This window comes from Papaver somniferum, chromosome 8 (assembly GCF_003573695.1).
Source record: "Papaver somniferum cultivar HN1 chromosome 8, ASM357369v1, whole genome shotgun sequence".
NCBI classification, from domain to species: Eukaryota; Viridiplantae; Streptophyta; class Magnoliopsida; order Ranunculales; family Papaveraceae; genus Papaver; species Papaver somniferum.
The window spans coordinates 36757167-36772770 of record NC_039365.1 but is presented as its reverse complement, the minus strand read 5'-3'; positions in this window follow the sequence as shown (position 1 = coordinate 36772770).

Here is a 15604-nt window from a genome sequence, read left to right as displayed (position 1 = left end):
CCTCGATCACACCACGAGGAATTTTAACGGACCTGTCAGCTAACTGAAGTGTCATCTGGGTAGGTTTCATCTCACCAAGTCATAGCTTAAGGTACACATGATATGGTAGTAAGTTCACACTAGATCCTAAATCAAGCAACACTTTCTCAACACGGTATTTACCTATTGTGCAAGAAATGGTAGGGGATCGTGGGTCTTTATTCTTAGGAGTAGTGGTATTCTGCATAATAGAACTCACCTGACTAGATAGAAAGGCTTTCTTCTGGACATTAAGATGTCGCTTTCGCGTACACATATCCTTGAGAAACTTGGCATAAGAGGGAATATGCTTAATTGCATATAGTAGTGGAAGGTTGATAGTTATCTGCTTAAAAAACTCTAATATATCATTAAAATTGGACTCCCTCTTAGTTGGAACTAGCAGCTTTGGGAATAGGGCTCTAGGGACAAATTCGGGCTCAATATGACCCTCATTGGTCTCTTTAGAGACTCTATCAGTCTCCCCAGTTTCTGGTTCAGAAGGGTGAACTACAACATGTTCACTATCAGGCATGGAAACCTTGTTGTCTATCACTCTACCACTCCTAAGGGTTTTAATATCATTCACATGATCAGATGGTCTTTCACCTATTTCATTAATTCCTCTAGGGTTGGGTTGAGTCTGACTAGGAAACTTACCTATTTCTCTTAAAGACTTATTTATCTGACTAACCTGGGTTTTCAACTCGGAAATAGCCTGAGAGTTAGCCTGACCTATTCTCTTATTTTCTTCTAAACCTTGAGCAATAGATTGCTGAAACTGCACAGTGTTACGAGTTAACAAAGCAAGAGACTCTTCTAAACTCATAATCTTCTTATCCGAAGGGTTCTGAAACTGTGCCGGAGCTGAAGGATTCTTAGTGTAGCCAAAACCTGGGGGAACCTGAGCATTACTAGACTGACCTTGATTCTGTCCCTTGGACCAAGAAAGGTTTGGATGGTTTCTCCATCCAGGGTTATAGGATTCTGAATATGGGTCAAACTTCTGTCGGTTATCAAACCTAGTGTTGTTATAAAGAGCATTGGCTTGCTCTTCAACAGCATGGCCTTCCCAAAAAGGCTCATTTCTTCCACTACTACCACTAGAATGACCTAATTCTAAGGCTTCACTGCAAACACAAACAAGGCTGACTCCACCACAGCAAACCTATTGATTTCTAGCAAACAAAAAGCATGATGGCTCCACTTAGATTGTTTCTAAACCAGCTTCTAATCCTTCGAACGAGAATTCGTTACAATTTAAGCAAACCCCGCTGGAATCAATCCGAGTCAAAGTAAGTTGACTAGAGGCGAGGGAAGCTCGATGAAGCTTTGATACCCAAGGCCTCACCGGTACTACAAGGCGGAGCAATCACGCATTCAACTTACAGAAACCGTCAAGAACTTCGAAGTATGCTTAAAAGAGTAACCAATATTTTTCGAATGACTTTCCTGTTAAGCTCATTACCCTATCGGTCTCGTTCTAGTCAAAATTTTAGGCTTAGGTTCGCGTTTTGTGTCGTGTTCCTAAGGCGGGCAAGAAGAGAATGGTGATGAAATCCGAACCCTTATCTTGTATGGCCAGTCCTTGCCCTTTACTAGGAAATTAAAGCAGCCGTTTTCAAGTCCTCAACATATATGCATACAAAGGAAGACAGTAACTCGCTGACAGGGGATTCACGAGTGTTTCGACAAACTTACCTCCCGTACCAGACGGGGGATGAACCTTTGTAGTCGACTCGGGCCACGGCTTCTATGTCATTACGAACCCGAGGGGCCGAGGTGATATCGTAATCACCGTCCTTCTCTGCAAACAATTTATATTTAAACTACCCTTCCGTAGGGTTTAAAAATAATGTCCCAAAATTTAAAGTCCAAAGTCCAAAAAAAAATATAAAGTGCAAAAGAAAAAGAAGTCTAAAAAATAAATCTACAAAAATAAAAATGTCTCTCTTTTTTTTCTATATTTTTTTATGTATAAAAAAATCTTCTTCTTTCGCTCCTTTCGCCTTGCCTCTTACTCCAGTCTTTAAGTATTCACCAAAAGCTTTGGAAAAATTTTCTTTCGCTCCAAATTCCAAAATCTGAAAGAAAAAGACAAAAACCCAAAAACGTAAAGAAGAACAAATAAAAATTAAAAAAAAACTAAAAAAAAAATCTAGCCTAAAGACAAGTCTCCGGCAGCGGCGCCAAAAATTTGATGTGTTTTCAAAGTTGTTGTAGTAATAAGATTCGTTCAAGACTTGTGAAAGCAGATTTTAGACTTAATTTTAAATGAAAATGTAGAAAACTTAAATAAAAATGATATGAAAAATATGGAGAAAACTGGGGCTATGGATTCCACTAATTACCAATATCAAAGTGATTTATACTCTCTAATTATAATTATGCAAATCCTTCATTCAAATTGATTCTAAATATTGCAAAAGTTGATTTTTTATAGAAATAACAATTGTAAATCGAAAGTATAGGACATCAAAACCTTAGGCTACCATGCTCCATCAATTGAAATAACAATTGTTTAACAAAAACCATTTTTTTCTATTTATTTATCAAGGCAAATAATCATATAATAATTGCATAAATTAAATAAAATAGAGATTACCACATTTTATTGGCGAAATAACTTCCTTCGTCGCCCCAGAGGATGGGTTTAGCTCATCATTGTATAAACTTGCTCAAAGTATTGATTCATGCTAAAAATTTGTTTACAAAGATGAAATGGAGAGAAAATAATAAAAAATCGGGTGTTTGCAACGTTTATAATTGTTGCAAAACACTGTTACAAAGAACGATAAAAAAGAAATGTTGTTGTTGTATCTCTGCGACCCTCGTGTGTCTGTCGTTGTCACTGTTGATAAACGACTGCCTCTGGTGGTCTTTTGTTCTTCGTGTTCTTCCTAGCAGCAGCAGAAAAGTTTTCTCTGCAACACGATCAACCTCCTCTCTTGTTACTCTAAACTATCCCAAACTCTCCAGAACGCTTCTATGTGATCCTAGGAACCTATTTATACCCAGTAGCACCAAGAAATCTCGCTATAACTCAAGATAATTCTCCGTTAACTCGGCCTTGATGAAAAATATTATGGGAATGTTTTCTTCCCTGCTTAAGCTTCTCACGCGTTTCTACATCTGCAAAATCTCCTTATTTATCTTTGTCAAGGTCCAAAGTGTTGCTCGAGTCATCAAACATGAGCATAACACGTTTAAATTCCTCACAACTCGTGCAAGCTCATGTTTTTCCTCCAACTCCCTGTTTGGATTAATCCACGGTTATCCAGCCAAATTTGATCGAAACAAACACCCATACCAGCTCTGTTAGGACATATCACAACTACCCATGAAGTTTCAGCGATTGAATCGCACAAAAATTCCTCCAAAATCCGATCGAAAAATCTGCCAGTGAAGTGAATATTTTTCCCGCCATTTTTTTGAACTGTTGAAGATGAAGTGCCCCTATCCTTTTCTGGGGTGCGAATAGCAAATGGGTGTTGAGGACAAATTTGGGTGCTGAGGATGAATTTGGGCTACACATAACCTTGGGTGTCCCTTAGACAAATCTGGGGTTCGTATAGCAAATGTTCTCCAAGGGTCCAAATAGCACTTTTTGAGCAACTTTTTCCACACAAGTGTATTTATCCAAAAACACCTACACAAACATAAAAACACCATAATAAGTACAAAATCAAGCACTAGAAATAGAGACACTGAGGACAATTCAGACACAAAAATGTATCTATCAAATACCCCGAAACTTATTATTTGCTAGTCCTCGAGCAAATCTAATCTAGAAAATAAAAATGACTACACTTAGCACGTGCAGCAAGTCGTTAAACCACCAGGTGGCCCTAGTGGCGGAGTGTTGTCTCCGGAGGGTTTACCAAAGGTGTACCCACAAAACTTTTACTCCAGACCCTAGCCATCTACGCAGAACCTTGGAAAGCACTAAAGAATCTCCTTGGTTGGCATACTCTCATTGACTACAGGAGGAAGTACCCTGATGCGAAATTCCAATTGTTGTACACGAGTTTGCACTCAGCATACTAAAATTCATATATAAGTGATAGAGCTCTACTCAGATAGTTTCTGGACATCATAACCGGAGTCAACCAATCACATGGAAAGATTAAGAAAATGGATAAAGAAAAAGTTGGTTTAAAGTGAACGGTGTTTCCCATATCTGTCTGAAGGCCTCTGCCAGGATGAACCTATCCTAATGAAATTAGATACCGGTCTGACTAATATCAACATAACTGGCATATAAAAGGGGACCAGTGGTCGATAAACCTAACTCTAGGTCAACACAACTGGCATATACAAGGGCACCAGTGGTCGACTTTATTGAATTTATTCTGGTTGGTCTAATGGTATGGTCTCATTTTCTTTTTTTTGGTATCTCAATCACTCTATTCCACCCTAGCAAAGGTAAAAACTTGAATCGTGTGCCCCACCAAATCACTTAAAAAAAACACAGAAGGATTAGGATTCAACGAGATATGGCGAAACTACCATGTTTTTTTTTTAATTCTAACACCTGAGCTCTGTGCTTTTATGAATAGACTCTTTAGATGTTTCCATCTAATCAGATTGGTTCCTCAACTCCTATAACCAAGATGTTCCCATCCACTTAGATTGGTTAGTGCCAACTGATTAATGATTTTTCATGGGTTGTAGTAATGAGGTTCAAACTCTCGGACTTGTGAAGATTAAATTTAAAGATTTAATAAAATTATATACAAAAATATTAACAAAGTGGGAGAGAGGTAACCAAGACACTAGATTCCACTATTATGCAAAATTGAATGATAAATATTTCAAAAATCTATTCAATTCTTAAGTCCTCTTTTATCTTTAATTCACTATCAATCATACAGATTCTCAAACATTATTTGTAAACCTTAAGCATAGATTATCAAGAGATTAAACCAAGCATAACCTATCAAACTGAATAAAAAATAATTAAGACAATCATTCAAATAATTTAAAACTCTGCAAAAGCAGCGATTAGGTGAATTATATAATTAAATGAAATAGTTACCCATTTATGTTGCGTGAATAGATTCCTCCATTGCCTTGGTTACGAGGGATTTAGCTCATCATAGTAAAAATGCTCTCAAAATAATTTATTATGGCTAAAAAATGGTTTACAAATGATGAAAATATGAGAAATACAATAAAACCAGAGACCTACGACCCTCAGTGACAAAATAAGACTGCTGCAACTGTTTCGCAAACGCTGTGGAAAATAAGACTGCATGATGTACGACCCACAGGTGTGAGTCGTTATTACTGTAGAAAAACGACTGTTGTTGCAGGTCCGTTCTTCGTGTTCTTCATGTTCATCAGCAGCAGCAGCAGCGGAAACCGAGTTTGGGAAAACTCGAATTTCTTCTTCTCTGGCTCTCCTCAGCCCCCCAGACTCTCGACACCCTCTACTGTGATACTCAAGCACCTTATATACACAACAGGACACGTAAATCCCGAGAATATCTTTGTAATAACTCCCTTTTCTTCTCTGCAAGTCACCGGAGATTTTATTCTCCATGTTTCCTTTTGCACGCCTCTGTTTCCTTTCAAACTCTGATTATGCGTTAATAGAAGATATTTGGTATTTCTATCTTCTAGGATTCGATATATATCCTTCTAGGTACAATATCTTCCCTCTTTACTCGAGTATCTTCCACATATATTCTTTCCAGGATGCTTCGGTCCCTGTTTAGCTTTGATCTTCTCTAACGGATTGTTCAGCCCAAGTTTTTCGATCCAATTCATTGTACCAAGCCTGTTAGGCTATATTAGGTCCATCCCAATCATTTCCAGCGATTGAATCTCGCTCAAAGCCCACACAAGATCGAACCCTAAACTGCCAGTGAAGTGTGCATGGCATAAGATTTTCCCGCCATTTTTTGAATCGTGAAGAAAGGGTGTCCTCCTAACCACTGTTGGGTGTCCCTTTAGCAACTGGGGTGGAAACATCCTTTTTTTGGGGGGAAATAGTAATTTTTCTGGGTTCCTCCGGGACATTTCTGGGACGTTTCTGGTGCATTTCTGGGGCGCTTCCGGCATACTTTCGGGGTACTTCCGGTTCACTGTTTACAGAGGTCCAAATGCCACATATTCAGTCACTTTCGCCGCAAAACCTTATTTTTCCAAAAACACCTACAAATAAATAAAATACCATCATAAGTACAAAAATGAGTACTAACAATATATACAATTATGCTATATTAGACACATAAATGCGTCTATCAAATACCCCCAAACTTATTATTTGCTAGTCCCGAGCAAATCAAATAGAAAATAAAATCCTAACTCACTGTCGCAGGCATCGTCGATTGCATTTAGCGTATGCAACAAGCCTTTAAACCCCTAGGTGGACCTAGTGGCCGAGTTATAGTCTCGGGAGGGCTTACAAGAGATATACCCACAAAACCTTAATACTCCAAACCCTAGCTATCTACAACGAACCTTGGAAGGCACTAAAGAATCTCCTTGGTTGGCATACTTATTGACTACAAGAGGAAGTACCCTGATGCGAAATTCCAATTGATGTACACGAGTTTGCACTCAAGCATACTAAAATTCATATATAAGTGACATAGCTCTACTCAGATAGTTGCACTATGGACATCATATTCGGAGTCAAACTAATCACATGGAAAGATTAAGAGATGGATACAGAAAAACATAGATGGTGTTGATGTTGACCAAATGATCAATGTTTCACATATCTGTCTGAAGGCCACTGCTAAAATGAACCTATCCTAATGGACTGAGATACCGGTCTGACTAATATCAACACTTCTGGCATATACAAGGGAACCAGCGGTCAATAACTTAAATCTAGATCAACAAACTGGCAAATACAAGGGAACTAGCAGTTGACTACACAGAACAATAACCAATTTTTTTTTTTTAACTTAACGGCATGAATAGATCTTTTTGATCCAAGCACATGCTTCTTGTCAGCAGATTACACGATAGTTCCCACGGGTCCTGCATTCCACGCTTGCTTAGGCGACGGAAACAGGGAGAACACACGCATATTGCTATCCAAGTGTTAATACTTATTCTGATTGGTCTAACTGGTCCGGTCTTAACTTTTTTTTTTTTATATAGTAACTCAATCAGTCTAATTCACCCTAGCAGTGGTAACAACTTGAATTGTGTGCCCCACCTAATCACTTAGAGAAACATAGTTTAAAATGAAAAAAATAAAAATAGAAGTGAAAAGGACTCAACGAAATTTGGTGAAACTATCATGTTATTTCTAACACCTGAATAAAAATAGAAGTGAAAAGGACTCAACGAAATATGGTGAAACTATCATGTTATTTCTAACACCTGAGCTCTGTGCTTTTATGAATAGACTCTTTAGATGTTTCCATCTATTCAGATTGGTTCCTCAACTCCTACAACCAAAATGCTTCCATCCACTTAGATTGGTTAGTGTCATCCTAAATACGCATAAATTTCTAGGCTCTGGAGTTTATATATTGCAACTAAAAAGTTTCTCCCATACCCCCAAACTTAAATCTAACATTGTCCTCAATGTTTTAAAGATGAAACTAAAAGCATGAACAAGGAGAAAATGTTACCATTTGAAGCGGAAGAGTTAAGGAAAGATATTACCGTGTTGCATGAGCATGTGATACCTCCGAAGAAGTGCTAAGTTTAAAGTCTTCAGCCAGACTTAGGAAAGGATTAGTCAACTCGAACCATAAAATAACAGTCGAAATAACTGTGGGTCTTCAAAACTAAATAGAGCTGACCAAAGGAAACTGCAATGAACCAAGAAAGTGAACAAGACTAGCATGCCCTTACTTAGTTTCCTGATTAAGAAATTTATATCTAATTGTGGTTCAGGTTCAGGTTCTATGAAAGGGTCTAAATAGAAAATTTTCATTGGTTGTGTTTCTTCATAGGTGGGATCCGAATCATTAGGTCCTAGAGTATGGAAAAACTCAAATATGATCTTAGAAGCGCACAATAATAACCTAAATAACTGAGGATCCTCTAAGTCAATAAGATTTGACTTACATAATTGACCAAAATGAGAGTAGTGGTCATTCTTAAGCAAATGTGTCGATTCTAATTTCCTAAAGCATTTAGGTTTAGTCTCACAACTTAATATTCGACACATTTGGAATATAAACGTTCCCACAGTTGGAAGAAAACTATTTGGTGGGAAAACAAAGTCAATCTGGGGATCATAGCCTGGGCAAACCACATCAACCAGAGGATGGGTTTCTAACGACTGAACTCCTTCATGGACATCATTAGGCTCGGGAAAACGAGTATGAAGGTACTCTTGTAAAATGGTCGAGGCACAGATATCAAGTCCTAAGTGTGGGGACTTTCTGAGAGTTAAAGGTAAGGCACTAGGGAAGTGATAATCACCCCCAAACTTAGAGTTTTCAGTGTCTCTAGATAGACCTCTAATTATTTCTTGAATTTCCGTATCTTCAGAGTCCTTAAAATATTCAAGAGATTCTTCTAAGTTATTATCAGGTAGTGCATCTTTACTCATCTCTACGGGTCTATCTTATTCTTCCAAGACTATTGTTTCTAAGTCGCTAGACTCTAAAACTTTTTCGAAATGAACCCGTTCCTCTAAACCACTATCGGCTTCGTAATCAAAAGGAAAAACTACATCGTCTAAAACGGTGGTATCCCTAATCAAATCCTCGTCCTTTTGAATAGGTGAATAATCATAAAAATTATTTGGATTTGAACTAGAAATAATATAATCATTATAAATCTCAATTGGATTAATAGATTCCTGATCACTATGCCTACATATTTCAGATTCTTCATTACTACTATCCTCATCATCATAATAGTACAAAGATGATTGAACCTTATCTAAATAAGTAGTGTCTTTTACTCTAACCTCATCCTCTAGATTGGGCAAATATTCACTATTGATATCAAGGGTAGAATTGGAAACACTATTTTGGAAATTTAGATTATTTCGAGCAGCATTAGCTAACTGTTCATTTTCTGCCTCTAAACGTGCTTGAATTTCACTGAGCGTAACACTTATACGTTCACAAGTCTCATTGAATATCTTAGACCGTTGTGTACTCTCTTCTCTTGAACTAACTGCACGTTCATACTCCCTTCGAATTTGTTGGTAGGTTTCTTCTAGAGATTGAACAGGTTTAGAAATGTCATAATCAGGACTAGTTTTTAAGTAATTTTCCAAAAACGCATGACTAGTACTATAATATTCCTGATTTTCTTGCTCGTAAGACCAATTCGTGTGTGGATAGTAATTGGGCTCACTATGGTATGAACCATAACCTTGAAAAGGTTGGCGTTCCCAACTACTATTCCCACCATGGTCATAAAACTGATGTTGTCCATATTCAAATTCAGGTCGATACTCATTGTATTGGCTTCTATCATACCAGTTCGACATTCTTAATTGCAAGGGAATTCTACACAACCACAAACAAGGCTGACTCGACCAAATCAAACCTATAAAATCTATCAAACAACAAGCATGATGGCTCCACTTAGATTGTTTCTAGACTTGCTTATATCTCTCGAAGGGGAATTCGTTACAATTTAAGCAAACCCCTCTGGAATCAATCCGAGTCAAACTAAGTTGAATCGAGGCGAGGGAAGCTTAGTGGAGCTTTGATACCCAAGGCCTCACCGCAGTACAAGGCGACGCAGTCACGCATTCAACTCACAGAAACCGTCATGAACTTCGAGGTGTTCTTAAGAAAGTAACCAATATCCTTAGAAATTTTTTCCTAATAAGCGCGTCACCCTATCGGTCTCGTTCTAATCAAATTTTAAGCTTGGGTTCGCTTTAGGTTTCGTTTTCCTAAGGCGGGCAAGAAGGGAGCGGTGATGAAATCCGAACCCTTATCTTGTATTGGCCAGGCCTTGCCCTTTACTAGGAATTTAAAAACAGTCCAAATTCGTCCTCAATCAATGAATCACCTTAAGGAATACAGTAACTCGCTTACAGGAGATTCGTGAGTGTTTCGATGGACTTACCTCCCGTACCAGACGGGGGATGAACCGTTGAAATCGACTCGGGCCACGACTCCTATGTCATGTACGAACCCGAGGGGCCGAGACGATATTGTAATCGTCGTCCTTCCCTGCAAACAGTTTATATTTAATTTTTTTTTTTTTAATAATACCCTTCCGTAGGGTTAAAAAAAGAATAAAGTCCAATTGTCCAGAAAAAAGTCCAAATAAAAAGTCCAAAAATTACAAAAATTATGAAAAATAAAGCCTATTTACAAATCCTAAAAAAAAATTATGTCTTTTTTTTTTCTTCTCTTTTAGCTTTTAGCTTTAAGCTTTTTGTTCCCAAGTCCTTAGTATTCCACTTCGAACCTATAAATCAAAGACACAAAAAGAAACGTAAAAAGGAACAAATGGAATAATAAAAAAAATAATAAAAACCTAAAAATTCTACCTAAACACAAATCCGCGTCGGCGGCGCCAAAATGATTAATGATTTTTCATGGGTTGTAGTAATGAGGTTCAAACTCTCGGACTTGTGAAGATTAAATTTAAAGATTTAATAAAATTATATACAAAAATATTAACAAAGTGGGCGAGAGGTAACCAAGACACTAGATTCCACTATTATGCAAAATTGAATGATAAATATTTCAAAACTCTATTCAATTCTTAAGTCCTCTTTTATCTTTAATTCACTATCAATCATACAGATTCTCAAACATTATTTGTAAACCTTAAGCATAGATTATCAAGAGATTAAACCAAGCATAACCTATCAAACTGAATAACAAATAATTAAGATAATCATTCAAATAATTTAAAACTCTGCAAAAGCAGCGATTAGGTGAATTATATAATTAAATGAAATAGTTACCCATTTATGTTGCGTGAATAGCTTCCTCCATTGCCTTGGTTACGAGGGATTTAGCTCATCATAGTAAAAATGCTCTCAAAATAATTTATTATGGCTCAAAAATGGTTTACAAATGATGAAAATATGAGAAATACAATAAAACCAGAGACCTACGACCCTCAGTGACAAAATAAGACTGCTGCAGCTGTGTCGCAAACGCTGTGGAAAATAAGACTGCCTGATGTACGACCCACAGGTGTGAGTCGTTATTACTGTAGAAAAACGACTTCTGTTGCAGGTCAGTTCTTCGTGTTCTTCATGTTCATCAGCAGCAGCAGCAGCAGAAACCGAGTTTGGGAAAACTCGAATTTCTTCTTCTCTGGCTCTCCTCAGCCCCCCAGACTCTCGACACCCTCTACTGTGATGCTCAAGCACCTTATATACACAAAAGGACACGTAAATCCCGAGAATATCTTTGTAATAACTCCCTTTTCTTCTCTGCAAGTCACCGGAGATTTTATTCTCCATGTTTCCTTTTGCACGCCTCTGTTTCCTTTCAACCTCTGATGATGCGTTAATAGAAGATATTTGGTATTTATATCTTCTAGGATTCGATATATATCCTTCTAGGTACAATATCTTCCTCTTTACTCGAGTATCTTCCACATATATTCTTTCCAGGATGCTTCGGTCCCTGTTTAGCTTTGATCTTCTCTAACGGATTGTTCAGCCCAAGTTTTTCGATCCAATTCATTGTACCAAGCCTGTTAGGCTATATTAGGTCCATCCCAATCATTTCCAGCGATTGAATCTCGCTCAAATCCCACACAAGATCGAACCCTAAACTGCCAGTGAAGTGTGCATGGCATAAGATTTTCCCGCCATTTTTTGAATCGTGAAGAAAGGGTGTCCTCCTAACCACTGTTGGGTGTCCCTTTAGCAACTGGGGTGGAAACATCCTTTTTTGGGGGGGAAATAGTAATTTTTCTGGGTTCCTCCGGGACATTTCTGGGACGTTTCCGGTGCATTTCTGGGGCGCTTCCGGCATACTTTCGGGGTACTTCCTGCGACCCTCGTGTGTCTGTCGTTGTCACTGTTGATAAACGACTGCCTCTGGTGGTCTTTTGTTCTTCGTGTTCTTTCTAGCAGCAGCAGAAAAGTTTTCTCTGCAACACAATCAATCTACTCTCTTGTTACTCTAAACTCTACAAACTCTCCAGAACGCTTCTATGTGATCCTAGGAACCTATTTATACCCAGTAGCACCAAGAAATCTCGCTATAACTCAAGATAATTATCTCTTAACTCGGCCTTGATGAAAAATATTCTGGGAATATTTTCTTCCTTGATTCAGCTTCTCACGCGTTTCTACATCTGCAAAATCTCCTTATTTATCTTTGTCAAGGTCCAAAGTGTTGCTCGAGTCATCAAACATGAGCATAACACGTTTAAATTCCTCACAACTCGTGCAAGCTCATGTTTTTCCTCCAACTCCCTGTTTGGATTAAACCAAGTTATCCAGCCAAATTTGATCGAAACAAACACCCATACCAGCTCTGTTAGGACATATCACAACTACCCGTGAAGTTTCAGCGATTGAATCGCACAAAAACTCCTCCAAAATCCGATCGAAAAATCTGCCACTGAAGTGAATATTTTTCCCGCCATTTTTATTTTTGAACTGTTGAAGATGAAGTGCCCCTATCCTTTTCTGGGGTGCGAATAGCAGATGGGTGCTGAGGACAAATTTGGGTGCTGAAGATGAATTTGGGCTACGCATAACCTTGGGTGTCCCTTAGCAAAATCTGGGGTCCGTATAGCAAATGTCCTCCAGGGGTCCAAAGAACACTTTTTGAGCAACTTTTTCCACACAAGTGTATTTATCCAAAAACACCTACACAAACATAAAAACACCATAATAAGTACAAAATCAATCACTAGCAATAGAGACACTGAGGACAATTGAGACACAAAAATGTGTCTATCAGTTGACACCTCACTAGGTAAGTCACATGACAAGTGAGGTGCTTGATGATTAACTTAACATCAAGCTAAACTAAATATAACCATTCGATTAAACCTTAATCTTACCTTAATATGGCTTATCACTAATAATACATAGAGTAAACCAACCAAAGATTATCTTTAAGTAACCAGATTAGTTGCTAAACCATCATAAAGTCTAACAATTTCATCTTTCTGGGATGTTGTTATTCTTTTATACGCAAGAAGATATCTCGAATTCTCGTGATTTTCATTTCGACTTTCGATAATATATCATATTGTTATTATGCTCAATCATAAATCATATATTTTCAGAGAATCGAACATCAATTTATGATTAAAAAATGCAGATAAGAAATAACATGAGAATAATTATTCATTGATTTTGATCTTAAATTGTTCTTATATCAGAGATCACAACAGTTTGTTAATATAATGCTATGAAAATCGTATCATGTGGATATTTATACATGTGCGAAAACAAAATGATGAGATAAAGCTAGATCTGTATGAATTATGATGTTTACGTACCTAATCATTTGATGATGGACTCAGATCATGTTTTTATGATTTCTTGATGAGAAAAAGATTAAAAAAAAAAACTCAGATCTACATGATTCTTGACTAAAGTGCTTCAATTTTATGATGAAAGAGCTTAAATATTGTGAGATAGCTTGCTAGATAGATCAAAATGCTCGAAATATTCATCGATAACAAGATTCAAAGCAGACCAGGCTAGTAATGCTCAAAATATTCATTATTAACAAGATTAAAAAAAGATCGAAGAAGTGATGCATCGTTACAATCAGAATGTAATATTAGATGTTATTCATGCATATCATGTTCAAATATGTATTAAGATGATTATAATATGGATGATTCATGTTAATTATCATGAGAAATCTGAAATCAATACGTTTTATGCATAACAAATCATAAATATACATTTTCCAATCAAGAAATCATGCACAAATAGTAATTTTTCTTTAGAGAAATCGCATTTATTCGGAAATTAGGGTTTTCCAAACATCGAGGTTATGATGTATCGTGATTTTCATAAATCAATCGTAATTTAAAAGTTAAAAGCTTTTTCAAGCGCCAAAGAAGGTGCATATTTTGTGTCCTGGGAGTAGAGGCTTCGTATACGTACCTACATAGAGTTATGATCTGATGATTTGTCTAGCTAGTTGATCACCAATCCTGATCAATTACGGCACTCTTACAAGATTCAGATTAGTTTAGGAGGATTGTGGTTATCTTCTTTGTTAGTCAGATTGTCAGTCCAGAAGGTACCAAGAGATAGAATCACTGAAAAGTATTCTTATTGATCAAGTTGTGTACATTGTACTTTGTTTACAAGCATAGATTTTCTGTCCTAACTTCTAGTTGTGTCTTTGATCTCTATTTTCGTTAGGTTACAGAACTCATACAGTGCACGTGATTTGGTCTTCGTCTTCAGGTCGTGATTATGAGAGTATGATGTCCTCTAAATATGCACATACTAAATACTTGTCTGCCCGACCTCGACCTAGGTTCTCTCTCAACACTCTAGCTCGTTGAACCTGTACAACTATCGATATTAGGTAGATGATATATTATGTCATCTACACTTGTGCTACGAAGGAGACTGTCAGTAAAAAAAAGGCTTTCAAACGTTTCTAAATGTTACTTATGTAGTTATGGTCAAGATACTATGGATCATATTCTTTGGACACTTCGACTACAATATGGTCGGGCCACATACATTTTGCATGTGGCCCCTCTTTATTTTCTGACACATATTTAACTAAAAAATCTGCCCCCCTCCAAATTCCCTTAATTGCTCTGTTTTTTAGGAAAAAGTAGGAAGCTAAAAAAAGAAAAGAAAAAAAAACAGCTAGGTAATAAAATTGTTTTTCAAGTTTTTTCTTATTTTGTAAGACGTGTCAGTATTTAAAGAGGGGCCACATACTTGAAGTACATGGCCCGACTACATCGCAATCGCACCGTTCTTTGGAGCTATAGCTTTAGTGAGATTATATGTCACTGGCTGGGTGGAATATTTCAGTTTATAAATCCTTATAACTTTGTGGAGGTTATTGACTTGTAAAATCTAAAAGTGTTGATATAAAAGAGATATGGTACATATGCCCTTTTACACTGATGGCGGAGTGATATTTTTATGGAAGTCGAATGACGTATGATGATGAATGCCTAACTCTGAAAATGTATAGCATAAAGTACTGAGTTTTGTGAAGGAATGTAGTGTGAGGATGAAAGGCACTATGTGGAGTAGCATGTATGATCTACAAATGTTTTATTGACCTTTGGAATTAAGGGTATAAAAGTTCCCAACAATATGGTGAAGGAATGATTTCTCAAGATGCCAAAATCACATCAGATTCTTATTTGTTGTGATGGAGCATCTAAGGGGATCCTGGATTATTTGCCTGTGGTTTTGTTGGCAGAAGTGGGTGTTGTAGCTGGTGGTTTGGAAATAACCACTAACTATGTAACTGAAATGATGGCTCTAATAGATGCTGGGGAATGACCAACGAGGCAGAAAATTGTGATGTGTGCTTCAATATGGATTCAAAACAAGTTTAGTAGCTCTCATATCTAACAGAATTCCTTAGATGGTCGTTAATCGTTGGTAGAGAATAAAAAATTCTTCGGGATGTATCTCTTTCAAGCATTCTTTCAGGGAGGTGAATTTCTCAACGGATAAAATGGTGAAGAAAGGGGAAATTCTAAGTCA